We start from the raw sequence: 25,931 nt of genomic DNA on the forward strand, positions 1-25,931 counted from the left end.
TACCCGCATCGGGTATTCAATGAATATTGCCCATTAGGCAAGATTTCCTAGACACCCACTCAGCAGGAGGGAATAGCAGTAATTAACTTGCTCATTTACCATTTAAGGTACCATAGTAATTTTTTTTTTGTAAAACAAGCATAGTAATTTGCTGATTTTCATTACACATGCAATTCTATCATTTGCATTAAATCTTTTAATTCTAGTTAGGCATCTGACATTGTATATCTTAAGCCATTCACGGTTGTAGTGGTTCAATCAAAATTCTAGAATGCTTATGTCATAGAAAAAAAATTGTCAATCATAATCCCCACACAGTCAACACAAAAATGAAATTTTCCAAATCATGACTAACTTATGAAGTACCCATTTATTTCTATCCCTACCAAAAATCACCAAAATCCTACTATCAGTTAGAGATTATGGTCTTTGAGCATATCGGGTGCAGTGAGTCCGCATAGCAAATATAATATGAAAGAAGAAACAAAACCTGTCTGCTAAGGCATGTCTTTATGAAAAGAAAACTCTAGGACAGACTCATCAGAATATGCGGATTTTGATTCCATAGATCATAGCAATAAAAAAAAAACATAATCTATCATTTATCATATTCAAGTGTTGTAGACCGTTTCAATGATGGATTAAATAGGAAAAGAAATACACTCTCAGGCAGGTAAGGATTTGAGATATAGAACCACTGATACATGGATGCCAAATACAAACATGTTCAGAGTTAAGGTAAAATGCAAAAACGTAAGCCTTGCTCGTGGACTTCACCGAAGTGTATTCTGCTCAAACACTCAGTCCATGATTTGTGTCTTAGTATCTACTTGCGAAAGAATTTGCCAATGTGAACCCCAACAACACAAATTTCTATTTTGCGACTCGCACAGGAAGTATAAAGTGAAAATAACATGCAGAGACCAAGTGTCGTTTTTTTTTTTTCAATTGAAACTGATGTACACAGAAACTAATATAAATTTTTGTTTTTCATTGGACGTATTATATAAACAGTCTATTGAAAAACCTTGTAGACATTTTTTGTTCTTTATTTGGGTTCATAGCAGCCGATACCCCTAAATTTTGGTTTGGGGATTCACGGCAACACAACCCCCCAATGTGGTTTGTTCCTAACACCACTGTCCGAAAATCAGAAACCCCCAACTCGGGTATTTGGGGTTAAGAGGAGTATAAACCCTATTAGCATAAATCTGAAAACTCATGAATCGGAACCTCTCGCCGTTTTTCGAAAACCCCAATATCATTTGGGTTTTCACAGTAGCCGAAATCCCCATTCTGCCAATTTGGGGTTCCCGATAGCCATTAAACTCCACCCCGTAGCATAAATCTGAAAACCCCGAACCCATTTAGATTTAATAAACCCCAAATCCCCCTTTCATTATTCGAAAACCCCCTTTTCTTTCAATCGATTTAGAGCCTCACCGTAACCCCATCAATGCTCGGACACCGGACACACCAAAACAATAAAAGAAACAGTAACCCCTACCTTTTTCCGGCGAGGTGGTTGCTGCTAAAAAGAGAGGAGGTGAAGATCGAGAGGGAGAGAAGGGCTCGGCAGGGCCGACGGCGTCGATCCAGTCACACGTAGCGAGGGTGCCGGCGAGAGAGGCTCCAGCGAACTCCAGGGCAGCGTCGATGGCTTGCGCAGAGGGAGATGAGAGAGCGTGAGAGAAAGAGGGCGAGACCTTCTCCCTTCCCCTTTATCAAACGAAGGCCCTCCCTCCGCGAAAGGTGGAGTCGGTTACGCTTGCTGTAACCTCCCCTCCCCTTTCAAACTTGCAAGAATAGGCACGATTCTTGTTTTCGGGTGTTTTATAAAACAAAGCCCGGTTCCGGGTTCGAACCGTGACCCGCAATGCCGGATCCACTCTAACGTGGATTCGGGTCGGCTTTATAGTGTTGGATCCAGCCTAACGTGGATCCGGATTCGGTTTTAAATGTGGATCCGATTATGTTATAAAGGTGGATCCATAGGTTGGATCCAAATGATTCCAACTGTGAATCAAACCCAAAATAATTTTATTTATTTCTTTATTAAATATTGTTATTATATATAGTTTTAACACTCATATATAGGTATATTCCCTTTCTTTGGATCCAAGTAACGGATCTTGGGTCCAATATGAATAAAACTACCCAAATTTTTATGGGTATTACAATTGTGCCATAAACACACAGGAGACCATAACAGCCATGGAGCTTGCTGTGCAGTGATGTCACTGTAGTGACAGCCGTGTGAAAGGGGTTGTGGAGTACCAGTCCGGGGTAGTAACAAGTAGATATGTAAGGGTTGGAAGCACCAAAGGTATGAACAGAGTATTTTGCAGGTAGTGCTGAGTGTAACTAGCTATGGGGATACCATATCTATATGCAAATGGAGGTTATCTCTATGCCTGAAGCTAGTAATATGGAAGGGGTGCAGGAGAAAAAAATGGTGGAGATGTGCAGAAGTTTATGACAGTTTTAAATATGATGCTATGTGGCAAAGTGCTGGATAGCAAATATTATGAAAGCTTTTAAATGTGATGTTGTGCAGCAAAGTATGGGACGACAAGTGCTACAACAGTAAACGTGTGCATAAATAAGCGTGAAAGTGATTTGGGGCGGGGGCTGGTGCTGCAAGCCATCTAAGTCTTGATTATCTGAAACTTGACGTTGGCTTCATCTACAGACGATTGTTTCCTCTTTTTGGACAGCTTCCCAACCCCATCTACACCATCAAACTGAGCAGTTGTGCGAGCTTGTAATTCTTCCAGATTCTCACCTTCCTTGGTTCGTTCTATAACCAGATGGCAACCATGCAAATGGGAGCTTGAGAGTGCATCAAATGCAGCTTGGGCCTCATGTTTCATCATATACTCAACAAAAGCAAAGCCCCTGTGGCTCCCATCGAACTTCTTTGGCAACCGTAATTGTTTAATCTGTCCTAAAGTAGAGCAACAAAAGCAAAGCATCAAATGGACTAAACAGTTGTTTCAAATCCTTCTGTGTTGCCTCAAAGGCAACATTCCTCACAATTAATTTTGTTGAACTCTTATCCTCCTCTGCCTTTGAGGACACTGCTCCATCACTAGTACCCCAACTTTAGTGCATACCCTCCTAAAATGGTTCCCTGTAAATCAGCGCCTGCTGTTTTTTTTTTACAGTATCCAATGAATCAAACTCTATGAAACCAAATCCCCTTGAGAGATTCTTTCCATTTACATGCTTCTTTATCCTAACATGTAGGATACTACCAGCCTTCAAATTTTTTTAGTACAATGCTTCCTAAGAGACTCTTCAGAAGTAGCCAAATTTAGATTCTTCATGAAAACTGAATGAGACTCAAGCCTATCAGGATCAACACCCTCAGATAGTTCTATGAATTTTTGTTCTAGCACCTTAATATTTAAAATTACCTATAAGAGAGAAAAAAAATGCTTACAGCAGTAACTACAGTTAGAGTACATGGAGAACAAGGGTTGCCAATTGAGGTTGGCTCCCTGAATGAAACCCTGTTTATCAATCAAATTAAGGCAATAACAATAGGGAAGGTATATGAAATAAAAAAAAAGAAACAGAACATCTAGTTTAACTCTCAGCCGAAAAGAAGAGAAATGAATAACACAATTGGGACTATTAATGTGCCTGCAACAAGATATGGATTCCACTGATGTTGACTGCAATGCCTTGGATATCTTAACTAACCTTAGCTCCGCCTGGGAACCACGTATCCTCGCCTGGTTGTGATTCCATCCTCGATTTATTATAATCATACCTAAGATGGGTCGAGCAACATGATTTATCTTAGGCTCAAGTAGAGCAGACAAATTTGAATTTTCGATCATAGTCATGGTTTCTCATCGATCTTTCGAACCCAAAATTCCTTTGGATAGTAGGGACACCCAGATCCAGTCAATTAAATTGAAAAAGAAATCATATGATCTGAGATGTTTCAACATTTTATAATCTAATTACCACAGCAGCCAAGCTGTTTTTAAGCAGATAGAGAATCAGCATCCTTTTCATAATAGATTGTTGAAGAACATGAAGATGTTTATCATGCAAATCGCCAACAAACATGACCCGAATGATGATCATGTAAACCATTCCCTGGAAAGCATAATAAATCTAAAAGGGGAATTGCAAAGGAGCGAATGGACCTAGAACGAAACAACAACAGATTACCCAGCAAGTCCAGACTGAATGTTGTATTTTACAGTGGGTTAGTTCTGCTTTTAAAGTGTCATTTATAAATATCATGTTGATGATATATGATATTGATGCTTGAATCATAATCAGATTAAGAATTACAGATGTATGAGGAAAACAGGGATAAACTAAACGAATATTGAACAACACATGAAAATGTATAAGATGCAGAACATCAAAATGTATATATAGTAATAAAAAAAAAAGAAAAAAAATGAATATAACCCAGGAGAGGATCGAACTTCTATTGCAGAAATGCAAATCGGTTCTGCTAGATGCAGACCGATGTTGCATATGATGCGTTAAGTGGGGAAGAAAGAAAAGAAAATCTAACGAAAAGAGAGGGGGAAAATGTGAATCAGAAAACGAGGAACGATTCTTACCTCGATTTTGCAAACGTTCTAGAATGGGGAAAACGATATTTCTTTGGTAGGATCAGAGAAGGGGGCTTTCTGCTTGCAGGAACTCTCGAGTTTGAGAGGATGGAGGAAGGAGATGAAGGTGGGATACTCGATATCCAGTCCTGGATCGATGATGGCTGAGATGATCGATCCTTCAGAAGTTCAGTCTGATCATAGGAATCGGTGAATGCTTGGTTCTGCAAGAAGCTTCTTACTGAGGAAATCAACCCAATCTTTTATAATCGATCAGCAAGATGATTGAGTTCTCTTGTTTATAGGAATCCCGAAAGAGGGATCTCGTGCTCCTCCAGTGGAACCGGGGAGGAGATCTGTTAGTTCTTCTCGTTTTGCAGAGATTCCAGAGATTAAAGAAGAGGATTGAGAGGAAGAATGGGCAATGATGAAGGCCGATGTCGGATGGATGCTGAATGATAATTTGCTCCGTGAGGAAGGATCGCTGTATGAAATGTTCAAGAAAAGATGGATGCTAAAGGGGAACTCCCAGCCTGAGGATGGGTTGTATGAAAAAAAAAAAAATGGATGTTTGATAATCGATGCAAGGGGAGCGAAAGATGGATGGCGATCGTGGATGCCCTTCAGAAACTCAGAGAGCTCTTCATAAAGGGGATGTAGAGGGTTCGAGAGTAGGTTTGTTGCAGATGGAAGGTGAAGAACAGGGACGTCGTTGTGGATCAACGATGGAGAGAGGAGGGGAGAACGCGCAGAAAGGGGTCATTGGAAATTTTTATTTTTTTCATAAAGGAGGTCCCCTTTTTAGGAAATTTTTGAAAAAATGGTTTAAAAATGAGGTTTTCGGCAAAATGGCTTCAAAAAGCTTAAAAATCCTTCATTTTTCTTGTAGTTTTTCCCAATTTTTTTGGGTTTTTTATGTTATTTTTCATTTTTTTGCATTTTTAGAATAAAACCCTAGAATTTTACAAGAAACCAAAGATTAAAACTAATTTTTTTGTGTTTTTGTAAAATATTTACAAAATAGAGTTTTTCAGAGAACTCAAGGCAATTTTTGAGAAAATTTCTTTAGAAAGTGGATTTATGTCTGGATTTTTAGGAAATATTCGAGGTTTAGAACCTCGAACTGAGAAATATAGGGTTGAGGATTCAACAGAGTGTCAGATGAATTGCCCGAGCCATTTAGAACCATTTTTGGTATTTTTGTAATTTTAATTTGGAAATCGGACAACGGGGCTCAGATTTGGGTTTAAAACACTGGGTTCGGATCCAGAATTGAATTTTGAATATATCAATATGGATTTTAATCCAGAAAATCTGAAGAACGATTGAAATCTAGCTTTGGTTTTCTCAGAAAATGGAACCAGGGGCGAAAAGGTCATTTTTACAAATTTTGAAAAATTTGGGGTGTTCACGCCCATGAGGTGCTCCCTTCCGTTAAACCTGCATTGAAATCAGAGGGAACGGTTATTCAACCGTTCCCATTTTGTGCCTTATAAAAGGGTTTCATGAGCGACCCTTTTAAGGTGAGCGCAATACAGAAATTTCAGAGGGAAGAGGTCGACTCACCGTCTGCATATGGAGGCCTGTGCTTGTGGTGGCTGCAGACCGACTGAGTTGAAGATCAACCCTCTCCGGCAAGCATAGCAACTCCTTCAATGGCGGCATCAGGTACGCGCGCTCTGCTTTTTCCTTTTGTTTTTGCAGGGCCACCGCCATACAGGGATGTTGATTGAGGCCTCGCCGGAAAACCCCCAGCCGACCCAACAATGGGTTATGGGCCCACACCCCGCTTCCGCTGCAGGGTGTGCTCTAGGTCGACCAGCAAAGCAGGTCACCGTGGGGTGACACTGCTGCTGGTCACCGGCGCCTGCCGCCGGCACCGGCGACTGTCGCCGTTGGGCGACAGACTAATAAAAAAAAATCAGGGTTATTACCTGAGCCCATTAAGCCGATGGTTTTTTCGTCGTCGTCGGAGACTGCCGCGCGGTGTCAATGTTTTTCTGGATGCTGCCGCACCGCAGGAGTAGTCGCCGACGACTGTGGAAACGCCGGCCCTCAGTTTCGCCGGCGGGTGGCTGTTTCTGTCGGACATCAGAGTGCCGACGTTGGTCACTGGCAGGCGGCGTTGGTTGTAGACAAGGGGCATCGCCGGCAGGCAGCATGGGTCGCCGGCAGGCGACGTTGGTCGCCAACCGGCGACATTGGTTGCCGACAATGAAAAGGGGAAAACCCCTATTTTCTAAAAGATCGGGGTTTTCTGCCCCTTTCGTTTTATTTTATCGGGTAGAACCGGATCGGATCCAGTATGTACCGGGTCTGACCCGGATCAAGAAGCCCTCGGGTCAGACCTGGATACGGTAGCAACCGGGTCAGACCCAGATTCGGTTAAACCCCGTGTCCGACCCAGATCTGGTAGCTACCGGGTCAGGCCCGGATCCGGTTAAAACCCGGGTCTGACCCGGATCCAGTAAAACCGGATCAGACCTGGATCTAAGTCTTAACCGGGTCTGACCCAGATCCAGTAAAACCGGATCAGACCCGGATCTAGTAAAACCGGATCAGACTTGGATCCATGTCTTAACCGGGTCTGACCCGGATCCAGATAACCCTGGGTCCGACCCGGATCCGGTCAGTACCGGGTCTGACCCGGATCCGGTCAATACCGGGTCTGACCCGGATCTATATATGGCATAAAAAAACAATGAACCGATGGGCTGTAGGTAGTGGAGCTAGGGTATGATGGTGGAAGTGTCAATATTGCAGCAATGTATAAAGGCACGGGATGTTGTGTAAGTGATGGAGGGTGCAATTGCTGTATGCAGAGAAAAACGAAGGTGCAGGTAAAACATACATGTGCACAGTGTAGTGAAAGTGTTATCATTGAAAAGAGTAAGAGGTTGTTGAAGGTAATGCCACGGTGATACAGCAAATGATAAGGGTATGATTGCTGTGCAATGGGTGACAGGCTTGGGCAGTGAGGCGGATAGATATCAGTGTTGCAGTATATTGGAGTGTTGACTATGTAGGTATTACTATGGAAGGGCTGCTAGCAGGGAGTCACGACAGGCAAATGGGTAATATAGATGGATCGGGTGAAGGCTGAAGATAGGTTTATGCTGCATTGATACAGTACACCAACAAAAGCATAGGTTTTGAAAAATATAGGTTATGATGATGAAATGAGAATTGAATCAACAAAATTAAATATACTTAACAACGAATTGCTGCTAATGCATATGATAGAAGTTAATGAGAGTGAGATGTTGCTGCAGTGATGTCACTGTAGTGATAGCAGTGTGAAAGGTGATGGTTTTGTATAGATGCAGAGAGGATGGTGAGATATTGCATGCACAGGGGATATATGATACATAGTATGTGTGGTAAAGGTGCAGTGGGAGAAGGTGGTGCGAAACATATGATACAGCATAATCTCAAAAAAAATGAAACACAGGGTGAGGATATACATGTGTTTTGAAGCATATACATAATTTGAAAATCCAGGGAAACGAATTGATATGTGATGTGACATACATAGCAGGAAAAATGATAAGAGTGCTGCAAATGCTGAGCGCAGGTGGCTTTAGAGTGAAGATGCTGGGAGTGTGTACTGAAGGTCACTGCTGCAACCACAGGTGACGGTGATCAACATGAGCCCAGGTACTGTGCAGGGAAGTGAGAGATGCTGTGTAAATGAAAAATGCTGCTGTCGACATTCAGAACAGGGTGTGAGGAGTTTATGGAAAGTGATGTCAGCAGGTTCTAGGGTGGAAGCGATGTAACAACAGCCCAGGTGTTGTTGTTAATGTAAATGAAATAACAACAGCCCATGGGTTGTTGTCAATGTAAGTGAAATGATGGTGAATGCCCAGAAGATGTTTAGCACATCGTGAGATACAATGGGTTGGGCTGAAAGCATGACTAGTAGTGAAATGAAAGGTAAATGGAAATATATATGGTAGCTGGGAGCAAACAGAGTATAATACAAGGAAAATGCTGGAGATATGCTGGCAAATAGCAGGGATCATGTACTCCTGTAGTTACAGTATGCCTGGTTAGCTGCCTGTAAGAAATGGTATATCTTCCTTCCTTGAATTCTCTTTTTTTTTTTAACACCAAGCATTTTACACAGGTATCTCTTGACGATTTATGAACCTTCATCTCCATCCTGATGGACACAGAATGAATCCCTTGATCGTCATTGGGTTGACAGATGCTGCAATCATGCATCTAATGGTTACCCCACAAAGAAAAAAAAAATGCAGATGTCTGATCCATCCTCACGCTTCATCTCCATCAGACTTGACAACATTCAATAGATGTAACCTCTCCTGCTACGCGTAGGGTTACTAGATTCACAAAAAAAAATGGAACTGAAATAAATAGCAGGGGCTAACCAGAACATAATGACATAACCTGCCATGCTTCCTGTTTGAACAAAAGCCCAATCCAGCGATAATACTCCTGATCCAGTCACAATCGTGATTATGTATGTGTTAACAAATCCAACAGTATTGGTCTTCTTGAGGTATTTATCCAAGCATTTGGATGCACTGTGTTGAAACACATCAAATGACGAGATCCCTCTCTTTTTTTGGTTGTACTATGAAAGTATGAAATGAGGGTCTTTGTCTCTATCCAATCGACACAAGTGAGACAACAGAGCCTCAGACTCATTGACGTCCCAAAAGGCTGACTGGGGGGACAGGGGAATGAAGAACGAGGGGGACAGGTCGATGGAAGATGCCAGGTGGTGAGGATATTCTACTCCATGGACGTATGATTATCATCACAGACCCAGGAGATGCGTAACATCATGGCAAAACAAGAATCATATGCATTTATTTCAAGCATTCAACAAAGAAATCCGACATAATCAAGGCATAAACAGATGAACAGAAGATTGAATGTCATCAGATATATCAAAACACAGACGAGACATTAGGAATCAGTAGAGAAATTAAGTATGCAGACAGGGAATTGGAAACCAATAAGAAAAATATGAAATGAGAAGAAAAAGAAAAAGAAAGGAAGGTAAATACCAAAATATTTGGAAATGCCTAATCCAGGCGAACCGGGGATGCCATTAATGAGACATCACCGATTGCCTGCGTATATATATAAAAGAGAAAAAAAAAAGAAAATGAGATACAGAACTCAGTATATACAGGCAATCATAGTAAAAACGGGAAAATTACAATCTAAGTAAGAAGGAAGGAACAAAATACGATAGTAACATCTTAAACACAGAAAACACCTGATGGTAGTCCCATGGATCAGATAATAGAAACTGAAATAGAGTACTCAGTGAGACCTAAATACGATTGAAATGAAAATATTGTGAACAAAAAGAGAGATACAATCAGACGTAATTTAAAGAAAATGCAAAAGAGAAGGAAACAGGAAATCAGGATGAAAATTGGGAAAATATTTAGCCAAAAATAATATCCGAATGCAAGCATTCTGTTAGTATTGCACAGGGTAGATCGATCCTGCTATATGCAGGTCGATCATGCCCTTGATGCATTGTAATAAAGAAGAACGAGAATCAAGGTACCGCTACGAAGCAAATTAAACAAAGCGAAAATCTCCACAGAAAATTAAAAGAAAGAAAGGATGGTTACTTACCTGCAGCTACAAAGGGATCGATCTCCTGCTGCTGAGAAGGAGAGGTAATGGTGGCTATTATATGTCACTGCAAGGTGAGATCGGCTCCTACAATTTTGCTGAAATTTTGGGATGAGAATGGATCCTTCCAAAGCGAAGTCAACTATCGATGATGAGAAAACTTGATGGGTATCATGAGCAGAAATTGGGTGCTTAGAAAAAGAAGTGACCCCCTCTCCTGGATGAAGGCCTTCCCTTTAAAGAAACCGTGGAGGTTTCCAGAACGGGAGGGTGGTTGAAGATGGGAGGTGGAGGAGAGAAGAGGTAGTTTGAGATCAGCCATGGAGAGAGGAGAAGAAAACGCGCGGGAGGAGTCTGTTGGATTTTTTTTCTTTTCCAAAAAGAGGATTCTCCTTTTAAGAAAATTTTTGTAAAATGGTTTAAAAAGTGAGGTTTTCAGAAAATCAAACTTAAAAGCTTCAAAAATATTTGTTTTTCTCGTAATTTTTTCAAATTTTTTGGTTTTTGTGTTTATTTTTCATTTTTTTGTATCTTTTGGAATAGGATCCTAAAATCTTACAGGAAAACAAAGATTAAAACTATTTTTTTGTGCCTTTGTAAAATATTTACACAAGGGGGTTTTTCTTAGAACTCAAGGCGACTTTTGAGAAAATTTCTTCAAAAAACGGATTTATATCTGAATTTTTAAGAAATATTCGAGGTTTACAACCTTGAACTGAGAAATATAGGATTGAGGATCCAACAGAGTGCCAGATGAATTGCCCGAGCCATTTAGAACCATTTTTTTGGTATTTTTGTACTTTTAATTTGGAAATTGGACAATGAGGCTCAAATTTGTATTTGAAACACTGGGTTCGGATTCAGAATTGAATTTTGAGTATATCAATATGGAATTCATTCCGAAAATCTGAAGAATGGCTGAAATTTAGCTTTGAAATCGCTTTGATTTTCTCAGAAGATGGAGTCAGGGGGAAAAGGGTCATTTTGCAAATCCTTGAAAATTTAGCTTTGAAATCACTTTGATTTTCTCAAAAGATGGAGTCAGGGGCAAAAGGGTTATTTTGCAAATCCTTGAAAAATTTGGGGTGTTCACAGCGCGCTCTGCTTTTTCCTTTTGTTTTTGCAGGGCCACCGCCATACAGGGATGCCGATTGAGACCTCGCCGAAAAACCCCCAGCCGACCCAACAAAATTCACTTCACCACCACCTATCATCATCTACAACATCGTTCGTTTGAAGGTACTAACATACTCACGGAGATGCATAATTCTCTTCATCACCACCTATATTCATCAACATCATTGTTCATTTGAACGTACCAACATGATCACAGACATACATACCTCTCTTCACCACCACCTATCATTATCATCCTCATGCTCATCTGAAGGTGCCAACATAGTTCTAGACATGCATAATTGCATCCTCATCATCATTACCATCATAGGAAGGTCATCAAAACATGATCAAAGTGTATGAACAATGGCCTTGTGGGCAGCCCTGATTTGCAACCAAACATATGGCTGATGGTGTTAGAAGGAGAGAAATGCGGAGAGATTGTTTCTCCTGTGACAATAGATCTTGACCTGTTCTTTCATCTTTGGGGGTGTTTTTTAGGCCTTATATACGATGAAACTATATATATAGTTGCAACGTGGATTCTCTAAACCGGAGAAATAGGCTGTCGCCACCTGTTGATACCAATTTATCACTTTCCATTCACTTCATCTTCTCTCTTTATACACGTGTGTGCTGGTGTAATATATTTATATACTATAGACTTGAGATAACTATACTTTAGACTTTCCTCCTCTCATATTGGTCTAAGTTAGTGATACTTGGCTTTAATAGAAATTTGTTCCTCTATTTCTGCCTTAGTTTTTAGTGACTAGTTATAAGGACATGAGATTAGGTATCGAGACATTCATGTTAAGTATAATGGTCAACACTAAGGCTTGAACTCTGAAAGACTACGGTTAGATAAAAAAAACATTCAAGTACACCTTTTGCCTCTAAGTATCTTTCTTGTTGTCTTTGTTTTTAGCTCAAGGGGAATTCAACTCTGAAGTACTATGACAAGATTTGGACTTTGAATGGTTTTATGACACCCTATTCTTAGCTTTTAGATGAGTTTAAACTCCTTTGACATGCCCCTACATGGTTTCAATAGAAAGGCATAATTGAAAACTATGAAAAAAAAAACAAAGAAAGGGGTTTAGCAAAAGCTTTCTTAGTCTTGTCAACAAGAATAGTATGAGTCTTGTCAATAGGGCAAGTATGATTCTGCAACAAAGAGGATAACTTGGACCCTAGAAAGAAAAATCTTTTTGAATTTTCTTAGATTTTTTTATTTTTTTTGGATTTTTAGAATATTTTAAATTTTAAAAAAATTTTAAACTTTTTTTTATTTTTTTAGGATTTTTGGTTTTTAATTTTTCAAAAGACTATTTTACAGGATCCAAGTTTTGAAGGCTTACCTAGGGCCATGAGATGATGACTCATGCAGGAGGTCTTTTCTCCTTCATAACATTATGGTTCTACCATGACCTGTGGTTGCCTTGTTTTGAGCACACTGGTCTTTTTTAGGAGGGATGGAAGGGCTTGGATTTGTCATTTAGCATTTGTGAGCCCAAACAAACTTGATGCAGAGAAATTGTCAATCTTGTGGTCTCATATGCAACCAGACTCTCCATTAAGCTTATGACGGTTGGCCCCTTTCTAAAATAATCATTCATGATTCATGTGAGTTTTTCTTTTTTGCTCCCTTTCTGTTCATGTCCTTTATATCTTAGACCTTGGGTCTCTGCTTTTGGTACTGCACAGAGATGCTCAATTATGCCCTGTTGACTTTTTCTCAGTCCTTCAAAAAGTTGGTACCGTATATGCAAAGCGATTCTCCATCCATTGCCATATTTTTACACATGTTGATACGTGGGATGACTCTTGAGATAGGAGTCATTAATCATTCCTTTAGATCTGATGACTTTGAGCCCTTTAGAAAAGTCTCTGGCTAACACTTGGTCAAAACTGAAAGATGCCACATTCACGATTGACCTAGATAATGAGATTGTTTCCTCCTTCAACTGAACTATTGATATGTTAATTTGCCCCTCAGATTTGGATAATGGGGTTCGTATAGGGAGGTCATCTTTTTTTGTGATAGACGTTAGGAGATGAACCTTTGTATGATTTAGACGAACCACACTTATCTGAGGGGACTCTCTTAGAATTTCTTGGTTCTCCTATAGAATGTGTCTTCCTTGTACTCTTATCCCTCCTTAGTAGTAGATTTGGGAAACTAGAGACATTGGGTTGAAACAATTACTGCATGTCAGTACTCATAGAGCATAAATTACTGCATTATCAGATGGCCCTTGCTTCGTACCTTTTTTTAGGAACCAATTTTTTCTCATTTCAAAGCCTGAACCACTCCTATGATGTGATTATTGTTTCTCGACTCTGACTGTTCTTCATTCACTAGTAGCTCTTCATTTTCTATGTAATCTTGGATGATATGCTTTGGGATAAAGCAGTCCTAGGTGTCATGACCCACATCTCTATGACATCTACAATACTTAACTAGGTCTTTGCCCTTTATCTATGGTGGATTTAACATCTCTGGTAACTTGATTAGGTCATCCTGTAACAATAGATCCATGATCTGTGACTGAGGCTGCTCGAACTTCGAGAATGTTCAGTCTCTGGTTCACTTGGGATTGCTTCTATATTCATTCTCATTCAACTTCTTTGGAGAGGTTTTTTGTCCCCATTTGCCTTACTTCTGTGGGGTCTGTTTTGAAGCTAAAACAATATTGACCTTACCCTAAGATGAATCTAATTTCTTGTAGACATTGTTGTCCCTGTTGCTCTTTAGGAACTCATCATAAACTCCTCTTATGATGCCGCCTAAAAGGTGGTAGCTGTTTTGATGTGTTTGGCATAGGTTTGACCTAAGCCATATGATCAGTCTCCTCAAAAGTTGAGAGAAGTTATCCATGATGATCATCAAAGCATGAAAGTCTAATATCGGTTCCTTCATCCAATGGGAATGATCTGTCATCTGTTTATGCAACTCATGGGAACATTCCTCTTTCTTCTGCTTCAAGTTATAAAGTTGATTGATAGTTAGGAGGGCCTTTAAGTTGAAGTTAAAATGGTCCATGAATATGTTCATGATCTGCTTGAACTCCCTGACATGTTGGAGGTTCAGGGTTGTAAACCATTTTAGAGCCTATTCTTTTAGTCTCTTATCATTGTTTCGATATTTGTTTACACTCCCCATGAACAAAGTCATATGTATTCCTGGATCCCTCTTTTCACCGAACTTTAAAAACTTGGGGGGAGTGTTCATCGTTCTCATCAAACTCCTTGGGCAAAAAATCCTCTATAGAGTACTTTTTTCGGTTTAGATCCATGTACTTTATTTTGACACCGAGGTTTCAGTTTATATTCTCTAGATATTTGATTTTTTTGTCTGATTTTGAAGATCTAGTCTGGACCGGGTGAGCCAACATAGGTTTATGGATTCTACTCCCCCAGTCTGACACCTGGGATTCACTATATTGGTTATAGCCCTTCTCAAAATCTAACACTTGGGTTCTTCTACCCCTCCTGTAGGCATGCGCTTTTTCGTGTTTAGACTCTTGAGCTCTTTTGTCTCTTTTGTTGGCTTGTGCTTGCTCTTGTTTAAGCCTATCTTGAATTTTTATGATTTTCTTCTCTATCCTCTTCATGTTATTTCTTATTTGTGCTAGCACATCCTTTTCTTTGGATTGAGCTTTGAAATGCAAGGTCTTAAGATTTCATCTTCTGGTGGATTTTCATGTGCTAGAGTTGTCTATCTCGTAACCCGCATAGAGACTTTTACGATATTGGTGAGGATATTGATGATCTAACACTTCTCTCTATTTGGATTGGACTTTAAAATGTGAGGTCATGTGGATTCTCTTTTGGTAGACTCATCTGTACTAGAATTACCCATTTTATAACCTGCATGGAGACCTTTACGAGACTGGTGAGGATACCAACGTGAGATGGACTCAGAGAACATCATGGCCTTTTCTCTTTTTCAGTCATCTATGGACTCATCAGGAATGTTAGTGTAAGTCCTTTCTTAAACGTGAGATTCTCCAAAGATAGTTTCTTTGGGATGAGTTGGATTTGAAGTTTTTGAATTTTGGATCGAGTATTCATTATACCCAAAATAATTGGTTTACATATGCCCAAACAAGTAATGAGAGATTTTCAAAATTAGTGAGTACTCAAATTATCCTCGAAAGATGTATCCACGGATCTGCAAGTACTCTTTGAATTCTATAGATTAGGGTCCCCTCCTAGATTTACCATCGATATACTTAAGCTAATTGCTTAAATATACTGATGAATGGATTATCCACTCCAATGGTACTGCTTAAGAGTATTAGTGGATGAATTAAAAGATCTAAATGATAGGACAAAACAATTTAAAGAAAAACTCAAGTAAAAGAGGGGCTCTAACCTAAGAGAAGAGGAGCTAAAAATATTAAGAGCATACAATGAATCAAACAAAGTCTCAAAACCCTAGCTAGCTAGAGGTAATTTTTCTCTATTTTCTATATGACATGAATTTTCTCCAACAAGTGTTTTTAAAATGTGATAAAACTCAAACTTGATATGTATGCATGCACATAATGCAAATCCTACATTTGATATGCTAAAAAAGAATCAATAGGCAAGACACTAAGAAACAACCTTAAAGAGGATGACATTATCTTCGAGAAAAAAAATCATGAGATTTGGTTTTTCAGAGGGCAAAGATATGCTATTTAGAATGTCAAAATGCCAATGAGATTTTCTACATCAAAATGACATAATAATTTTTTTCTATTTTTTTTTAACCAAGAAAATCATTTTTATATATTTTTTTCTCAAAATATCAAAGAAAGCTTGGGATGTCAATTTTCAAAAGAAACTAATTTTGTCCAGATCTGATACCTAAGCACTGAGAAACACCACCCAGAATAGAAAATTTTCTGTTATTTCATCAGCTACCAAACAAGAAATAGAAACTTCTCAGAAAATTTAGACCCTGAAGTTCTTGTTTTCAGAAAAAACTCACTGAAGATAAAGTTAAAAAAAATAAGTTATCTCTTAGAAGAAATAAAAATCACATGATTTCAACACTAGAGAGCGGAGATCCCCTTCCTAGAATATAAATTATCCAAAAATTATTATCTCAAAACAGAAACAAAAACTTTCTAGAAACTTTTTTGGGTATAAATATATAGTTTTAGGAAAAACATTCTAAAAGATGAAATAAAGTTGGGAATCTTAGCTTTCCAACAAATACAAAATTGCTAGATTTTGATATCGATGCACGAAGATACAACCTTCGAAAGACTAGCTGTTCAGAAAAAAATTACAGGGACCAATATTAACGTTTTATTCCCTAGATGACCAAACTATTTTATCGTTTTGGTCCTCTATGAAAAAAGGAGTTTTTTTTTGCAGTTCGAACCCAAAAAAATTTAAATTTAATGGTTTTAGGTTTATTAGAACCTAAATCATAAAGATAATGCACTTTTAACTATGAAAAATAAAGAAAAATATAGTGTCACATCATGATCGACAAAAACTGTTGATAAAAATTTGTAAGTTGAGAAAGATTTGACTTGCCCAAATTTGCAAAATCTTTTTGAAAGATACGGAAATGCCGTATGTAAGTCTTGATCATCCTTTGCCCAAGGAAAAGGTAAAGCCCAGATGCGTTTTTTTATTTTTGTACCTCAAATCGTACCGTCAAGAAACCTTTTTCGGATAAAGGGTGCATTTAGTTTTTACTCTCCTTTACGTTCATTAGCACCTCCACATAGGTCTGATGGTTCTTCGATGGCTTGGGAAAGACTGCAGGGAGGGCTTAAATAGTTTTCTTCTCTGGGCCAACACTTAGGTATGAGATTTCTAGATTTTTTTATCCCCTCAAACTATAGGTGGCTATCCCTATTCATAGGATTTTTGCATGAGATATAGATTTAAGAATTACTTATTTTGAATCCAAGTCAAATGAATTTTTTCTTATCTTTGTGGAGGATAAGACTCATCCAAGAAGCGTTCTGCTTGGAATATGACTTTAGGTATATTAGGATTTTATTTATTTTTTGCTTTAGGGAGACAAAGATAAACTTTTGGGTAGTTTTCATCCAAATGACACGTGTGGATGGAGTTTTCAGTGGTTTCCTACATATTGGACAATAGAATTTCATATCTCCATGCTTTAATCGGGTCATACTTCGAATCCGTTATGACAGGATAACTTGTTTTAGCCATAACTTTTTGTCCAGATGTTAGATTGAGGCATCGTTTGATAAGTTGGAAAGATAACAACCTCAAATTTAATTTATCATGTAAGTATAAAACCAAATCCAGTTATTTTGATTATAAAAAATGCACTCAAAGTGGATCATACTTAAAAAATATGATTTTCATTGAACAAGTTACATTGTTTTCATCATAATTTCTTACTCTGAATTTGTATTGACATGATTTTTAGCTTGTTGGAAAGCTAATATCTTCTAGTTTAATTGATATTTTGAAAAAAAGTTTAGAAGATACTGTTTTAGAGTTCAAAAGTTTAAGCTAGTAAAACTTTATAATGACCTAGTCAAAAGTGGGGTGTTTATAGATCCAAATAGAAAATTTATCTAGACCATGCTGCTCTGTCTTGGCTGCACGACACTTGGGTCCAAATGGGTTAACTTTGGATGGATTTGGATCAAAATTGGGTCCAAAAGGAGACTACATGGTTCAAATGGGTTCTGGATTGGATTTAGGCCCAATTCGAAAGGTTCTAGATATTTAACAGGATATGTGTGCTAAGATTGAGTAACACCCAAACCTTTTTGCATATGCTTGGCTGGATCAAGCACAAGTTTAAGTCAAATACCTCTTGCAAGGTATAGGCCTGAACCACAAATATTCTGCCCTAGATTATGAAGGTCCTTATATTATTCCTAATTGTGTGTATATCTCTATCTATCATGTGTAGAGTTTAAAGTTAGTTAGAAAAAAGGTCTTATGAGGTGACTCAGAGGAGAGAGACGTAAAGTAAGAAAAAAATAAAAAAAAATGTTTGGTTATTAAAAAATATTTAGTAAGTTTTATGGTTTGCTTGTTTTAGCGAGAACACAGCACTTAGGTTATTAAAAAACATGGTTTGTACGTTGTATGGTCTGCCTGTTTTAAATAGAAGACAACAGTTAAGGTCATCAAAGCTTCAGCACATTGTATGTGGTGAAGGATCAGTCATTAGTTGTTGTTTTAATTGTTTTAAGTTCAAGTTCCTAAACTCTAAGTTTTGTCCTTTCTTAATGGACCATGTGGGTGTCTGATTAATAGCATCCAATGTGACTTTTTAACCTTTTTTTTATTGTCCACAATCTTCTCCTAAGCCAAATATAGAAAAATTGCCAAGAACCGGAAGAATCAATTAGTAGATGTGTTTATCATTATTTATTTATGTGAAAATATGTCTTGGATCAAATTGTTTTGTCGAATATATTGATTTTTTTTTTTCATTGCAAAGATTCGGTTCAACATGGACCATTGATTTTTAGGTTCTTCTGAAAACCTGTCTTAACATAAGAAATTCATCATCTAATAAACGCACTCCATTAAATAAAATCTCTCTCTCTCTGGACAACATTTGATGCTGCTTTAAATTAACATATATAAGTCTTAACCGCTTTGTGTATCCTTCTACCCTAACTTACTTTCAGAAAGCATAGTTCATCATCATAATCAAGTCTTGTGCCAACTCTTTTCATTGAAGAAATGCGCTAAGTCAACATAAATTAACCTAAAATTTTGATTCTTTCGTAAAAAACCTTTGGTGCAATATAGATGTTTAGATCTTTCTGAAAGCTCATGTAAACATAAAAAACGCCTAATTTAATACATGTTTTCCACTAAATAAATCATAAAGAATACATTTGTAGGTTCTGCTTATGTAAAACATGACTGAAAATGTACTTATTGAACCGACTTGAACAGTATAGATAGGGAAGGGGGACCGTGCAACGAATGGAAGGTCAACCAATGATGATCGGACAACGTTCTTTCTCTAATAATCAAGTTTTTTATCGATACTTATTGCTTTTTATTCTTTAGTAAGAAACATATTTTATATTATAAATTTTTTATATTTAAATGCATTTTTTAAAGAGGTAAGAATCAAAAGCTGACAATACTTTGTTGCTCGGATGTATCCATTGGCAATGGCCAAGGATCCCAACATGAGCAATCTCATAAGCAACCAATCACATGGTTTTGAATTGAGTGAGGCCTCAACAGTGCTGCTGGCTTCAAGCATTGCTGCCATATGATTTGTGTTTGTAATTGCTGATGTTTGGACCCCTCTCATTGGTAACAGGTCTCCAAGATAAGGATTGAATGTGATGGCTGAAAGGTTGGAGCCGTGGCCTCTTATCATCCAAAATAAATCACTGTCTTACGGGTTATATATATTCATACAATTAGATTCAGCTTCATAATAACAATTCTGTTATATAAATAATGAGATGCTTTTAGACAAGTTATGGTGGGGGCTCAAGGCAACTTTCATGAAATAAATAAAGACAGTAACTGCGGCTTTTTGAGAACATGGTGCACTGGTGGGTGATGATAAGAAAGAAGTAGGATTAAATGGACACTTCGCACATTTATGTTGAAAGAGCCCATGATGTAAACTATCTACCTTGGAAATTTGAAATCCCTGATATATTACTTTATCCGGGGCCGTAGATCAGTTTGAAATGGATGGCCCCCACGTCTCAAGTTTTCCAGTTTTCAAGGATGATAGCTGAAATGGTGGGCTCACCGAATACTACATGACCAGGTAATGCATATAATCATGTTGATTTTGAAAATGTCCTTCAACTCAATGGATTTTTGGCAACATGTGATAACATCAGGACAGAAGGGCTTACATTTAGCACATCTAGGTTGATTCTTTTTTATGCTATTGCTTCTTTCTCCCTTCTATATTTTAGTATCTTTTGGCTTCTTGCTTTATTTGTCTATTTATTACCATAGGCAATTGTATAACAGTAAGCAATGGGCTGGGTGCACCTTTCTTAACTACAGCAGCCAGTTGAATCACAGTTGCTCTCCATAAATTGCTTGTTGCTTTGAGCACAATCTCATGTTTGAGATGGTTGGTAGATATTGAATGAAGTTGATATGGGTGCTTGCATCTCTACAATAGAGTTTAAAGGTTGTGGTGATGGAGTGTTAAAAGATAATGCTTTGTTGGCTAACCAAGGAGAAGTTGAGAAAGGAGATCTGGACAGTGCAGAAGAGGGAAGAAGGTTCTACTGCAATCAGCCGCCTAAGAATGTATCCCTCTATTCTCAACAAGGGAAGAAAAGCCGCAACCAAGACGCAGTGGTGTTCTGCCAGGTTCTCTCTCTCTCTGTAAGCATGTTGCATCCACCAACTTGAGGATTTTTGTAGGTTCACAATTTGTGTTACTTTTTCGGAATTTGTTTCTCAAAAAATTGTTTTAGGTTCGCATTTTTTTTTTTTTGAGAAAAGGTTCTCAAATTAATATTGGTGAAGATTGGTGACTACTAGAAGGTCGAAGAAATTTGCATAATAAATAAACCTTGCTGAAAGAAAAAACAGAGAGACCAATGAAAAAATATTAATTCCCAAAGAATTATTATTACATGAAAAGCTTTTTGCATATCATGAAAACCAAGTAATGGGAATGTTTAGATACTTATTGATTTTTCTATTCTGTTTAGATGCATCCTCACAGAAGTATGCATATATTAGTACGCTAGAATTCCAAACTGTTGGCCCCAGCCAGTAAGTACACATCACATGTGGGTGGGCCCAACTAAGATACTTTGTTTGTTTGGACCCAGCTTTACAGAGTGATGCTGGACCCGCAATGTAAAACAAATTGTGTTCAAATTGTTTCGGATCCTTACCATAGTTTTTTTTATCACTTATCTGGATCTGGATGTAGATAAAACTGGGCCGATTCCACGTTTTACTGTCTGGGTCCAGCAAAAATGTTCGGTCAGATTGCTTCCTGCAAGTTTGCCATCCATGAATGTGGCACGTTGGATTCATTGTAGTAGGCCTTGTGAAAAACCAACTTGTGCTGGCTAAAACTGCCCTAACCATTTTCATCAAAAACATGTGAAAGATGTAAAAAGGCACATCCACACTATAGTAACAATTATCACCATATTTTTTGAAAAATATCACAATGAAACATAAGATTTTGGTAAAGATTAGAAAAGCTAACAAAATCATGGTATTTTCAAAATATTGGGATTTTATCATTTGACTGAACGCATTACAACTATATATATATATATATGAGAAGGGGATGGTCCTACCCTTTCTTTTTGTTAGGTCTCGTTAGGACTCAATAAAAATTTGCACTTTCATGTATATATTTTTGCTCATTTGATACCATTAGATGTGTTTATCATCGCTTATTTACAAGAAACAAGCTTTGTTTCAAACTGATTTTATGTATAAATGTAAATATTTTATCATCAAATTTCAGTATAATATCAACCATTATTTTTGTTAATTCTTTAAAATACACATCTAAGCATAAAATTTCTTAAACAAATACATTGATCCTTATTCAGTGAATACATATAACGACACAAATCGAGCAAAAAATACATCAAAGTATGGTCTTTCAAAAAGTCCTAATGGGCCCACAAGGGCTCCGCTCTTCTGGTAGGGGCAACTTGTGACTGTCACCAAGTTGACAGGGCATCACAAGTTTGAAACCCACAGGTGGCATCCTTGCCGCAAGGTCAAAGCTGGGTATACTCTCCGATGGGTAGTGGGGACCTTAAGGGTTTGACTAACCGTAGGCCAGCCAAGGTGCAGTCACTGATGTTTTTTTTTTTCTTGGATTGTCCAAAAAGAAAAGTCCTAAAGGACTAAAAGAAAAAAGGGATAGAACCATTCTCCCTCTCTCTCTCTATCTATCTATCTCTCTCTCTCTCTCTCTCTCTATATATATATATATATATATATATATATATATATATATATATAGAGAGAGAGAGAGAGAGAGAGAGAGAGAGAGAACTGAACATATTAGGCCTCATTTCTCGTTCTGCAGCATTGTTTTGAAGTGTTTTATGATAGATCTAAACCATTAGATGTGTTTAGCGTGCTAGATTTAGTGGGAATCGACAATTGGATTATGCTTTTTCGACACAAAAATATATTTTTATGAGCCAGAAAAAAAATGATATCTTCATAGCCCTTGATTTGGATCACCGTTAAAACCTGTACCGGTGATCCAAAAGCCGGTTTCCACTAAACAAAACCTATAGATCACATCTATAGTGTTAGATGTGAGAAAAAATACTAAAAACATGTGATTTTGAGGGGGGCGGAACGGGACAGAACGAGAAAAGTGGCCTGAACCAGCGTGTTACTCATTATATATATATATATATACTGGCAAAATCTCAGGAAAAAACTTCTATTAGGTACGTAACATTTTGTAATTTGTAATCCTTTTTTTTATTTGGAAATTTTTAAATAATCTTTTTTCTAAATATTTTCCCTAAAAAACTCTAGAAAAATGAAAATTCCAATATTCTCTATATGAAAATTGTTGTTTGAAATTTTCGCTACCACACACACACAAGAACCAGTAAAGCTTAAAATTAGAAATTGCATCTCCATTGTCCATTTGTCAGTTGAAAGTTGCTACTCTGCTAGGCTTGTAAATTGTGTCCCATTGAGAATTGGACTAGCATCTCTAGCACCAATCTACCTGGAATACCAACAGTGGAAGTGGAAATCGCTGATCCAAGAGACTCAATGGAAAAACTCCAAAAGATGTTTGAGAACCCCAAAATGTTTGGTATCACATGGAAACACACAAGCTTGCAGACTTGATTGTCACTAATCACTATTATCAATCTACTAGCAATGATCAAGAACTTTCATGTTTTCTTAATATACTATTGGGAGCTAAAACTTACCACTAGCAAAAGCAATATCCCATGCAAGTGGTTAATTTTCAGGACCTTGATGCTGCTTTTCAATTTTCACTGCATTCCACTGTTTTCGTAAACCAGTCTAACAATAGATATGCATGAATGCATTTACATTTATGCATATACGTACTTGCAGAAGAAGCAGAACGCATCAAACGGTGCAATGGCCGCATATTTGCTTTGCCAGACGAACCAAAGGTGCAAAGAGTTTGGCTACCTAACGACAACTATCCAGGATTGGCCATGGCTAGAGCATTCGGAGATTTTCGCCTGAAAAACTTCGGAATAATTGCAGTCCCGCAGATCTCTTACCAGCGACTCTCCTCCAGTGATCAATTTATCATCCTTGCAACTGATGGGGTAAGTCACAGCTCTTGCATGTATGAACAGAAAAATCTGCAAAAATGAGACCATTGGAAACTGTGAATTTGATCAGAATTTCAAATATGTCCAAATATAATTCAGAAGATGTTCCTCCAAATATATCACAAAAGAACATAGTCCCATCTTCTAAAATAACAAAAAGTATTTCTTGGTATTTCATCAACACTGCATTTGGATAATAAGTGCTTGTGGTCCTAGATGCAATAATAACTAATGCAGATTCCTCCGTTTTATGTCAATTCAAGTTTGGTAATAATAAAGATTTAGAACCTTTAGATTTTCAAATATTTAGAAACAGATCCATGCTTGGTTTGGGTGAAGAATACTCCAAATTGTGCCAAACACCAAAACTTCCTGAAATTTAATTGATAAGTTCCAGTTATCAGGAAGGTCATTATCAATCTTTTTCTTTTGTAGCATCCTAACTTTGTTGTTAGTCCTCTCTTTGCTTAAGTTTTTTTTGAAAAATAAATTTTGAAGGGAAAGTTCACTTCATGAGATTTCTTTAGTCCACATTAATCATTTTTTAAGAACGCAATGGGTTTAAAATATGTAAAGTTGACTGTGAAGGCAAGGCCCTTTGGGGGCTTGTCAATTAAATGTCGAACTTTGGATTTGGATCGATTTGAAGTTGGCGTTGACTTTAGACTTGGATTCGGGTTCGGCTTGACTCCATTCGTTTGGATCTCGGTCTTGGTTTGACTTTGACCATTTTCTTATCACTCTTTTTTGGACTGTTTTTACCTTATAAAACAACTTTAAAAAAGTTTTAAAACTTTATTAAAGGACCTTTTATTATCAAAACGGTTTTGGAGTTTGATCTTTTTAGTCAAAGGGCATTTCTGACACAATTTGAGCATGTTACTTAGTCCAAATGGCTAGCCTAACATTTTGGATGTTAGTGGGTGAATTAAGGCTATTAACAAGCCTTTTTGTGGGTGCATGCTAGACCATCATTGGTGCATGCATGGGAGTTGAGATCAATGGACATTTTTGGTCCTCCTGACCAGGGTTTATTTTTATCCTGGATGGCCATTGGTGTTGTCTATAGCTCAAGTCCCGCTCCTTTAGTTATTGCAGCCTCTTTTTTTCTCTCTTCTCACGGCCCTCTCCTTTCCTTTTTGGGGCTGATCATGATAATTGTATTGTGATGGACGATTGCTTAGTGAGAAAGGTAGTATAGCATGAGTAGGTATGTAATTGGTTGTATTGTAGAAGTAAAGTTGTGGTTCACCCTTCTACACCCAGTTTTTACTCGAAAGGGCTACTGTCACTTTTAAGAGAGTGCCATGTTGTGTTCCTTCAAGCAAATTAGAATCTCAACACCTCCGAGACCGCAGTTCAGATCATGTAGAATTTACCAACAAGCTCGACAAATATTTCTACTCTGAAACTCTGAACATTAGTAGATAAAAAATGACCATTTTTTTGAAAAAAAAAAAAAATCACTAGTTATGAAATGTTTTGAATAGTTCCCTAGTTTTAGCTCATCTCTTCTAATTTTGCTCAGAAACTAGAAGTCTTGTGTTTAGATGTAAACACATAGGTCTACATTCTAGAACAAGGCATACTTATTATTCTTTCATATTTAGTAATATGGTATCAATTGAGTGTCTTCTGTTTGCAGGTATGGGATGTTCTAAGTAACAATCAAGTAGCATCCATTGTTTGGTCTGCACCAAGCAAAGAAATCGCTGCAGAAGTGGTAGTGGACTCAGCCGTTCGCGAATGGAGGCGTAGGTTTCCGTATTCGAAAATGGACGACTGTTCTGCGGTTTGCCTTTTCCTGCATAACTAGGAGAAAGGGCACAGCTAACAATTTTGAACAAGAGAATGGTTAAGTTTGTCACTATAAAGATATCTGTTTGGCATCATGTGAAACATGACCAAGTTCATGAACCCATGTTGCTCCTGCTACTGGTGGCAACGTAGAAGTTCATGGATTGTTCATGTTTCGATTGATGCCCAACCTGCCTTTTAGTAATTCTAAAGCTAACTACGTACTTGTGGTTTGTTTTCTGTATTATATGAAATGTACATGTTTTTCCATTTAAAATGAGTGCCTATTTGGTGTGATTGGACAACATAATTGGATGGTATCATATATAAGGTTTGGCATATATATGCTAAATGGCACAAAGTTATGCATGGCATGCATCAGTTTTGTTTGTTTTTTCAATTACATGGGGGAACCCACATCAGGTTGGGAGGCTCTTGCTTTAGCTTCGCAACAGGGCCATGCAGGCCATGTTTATCGAACTTGCGTCGTCGTTCAACTTGAACATTTTAAGCCAATCCACCCAGCCAG

General features: G+C 37.9%; 1 long non-coding RNA gene across 1 annotated transcript; it reads left to right on the plus strand.

Annotated features, from left to right (window-relative positions):
• Positions 1 to 20,487: 20,487 nt before the first annotated feature.
• LOC149820273 (uncharacterized) lies at positions 20,488 to 25,679 on the plus strand. Its single transcript, XR_016426676.1, has 3 exons — positions 20,488 to 20,645; positions 23,376 to 23,599; positions 25,251 to 25,679. It is a non-coding gene; the product is annotated as an uncharacterized LOC149820273 (long non-coding RNA).
• Positions 25,680 to 25,931: the final 252 nt, after the last annotated feature.

This window comes from Nuphar pumila, chromosome 12 (genome assembly GCF_984573655.1).
Source record: "Nuphar pumila chromosome 12, dmNupPumi1.hap1.1, whole genome shotgun sequence".
NCBI classification, from domain to species: Eukaryota; Viridiplantae; Streptophyta; class Magnoliopsida; order Nymphaeales; family Nymphaeaceae; genus Nuphar; species Nuphar pumila.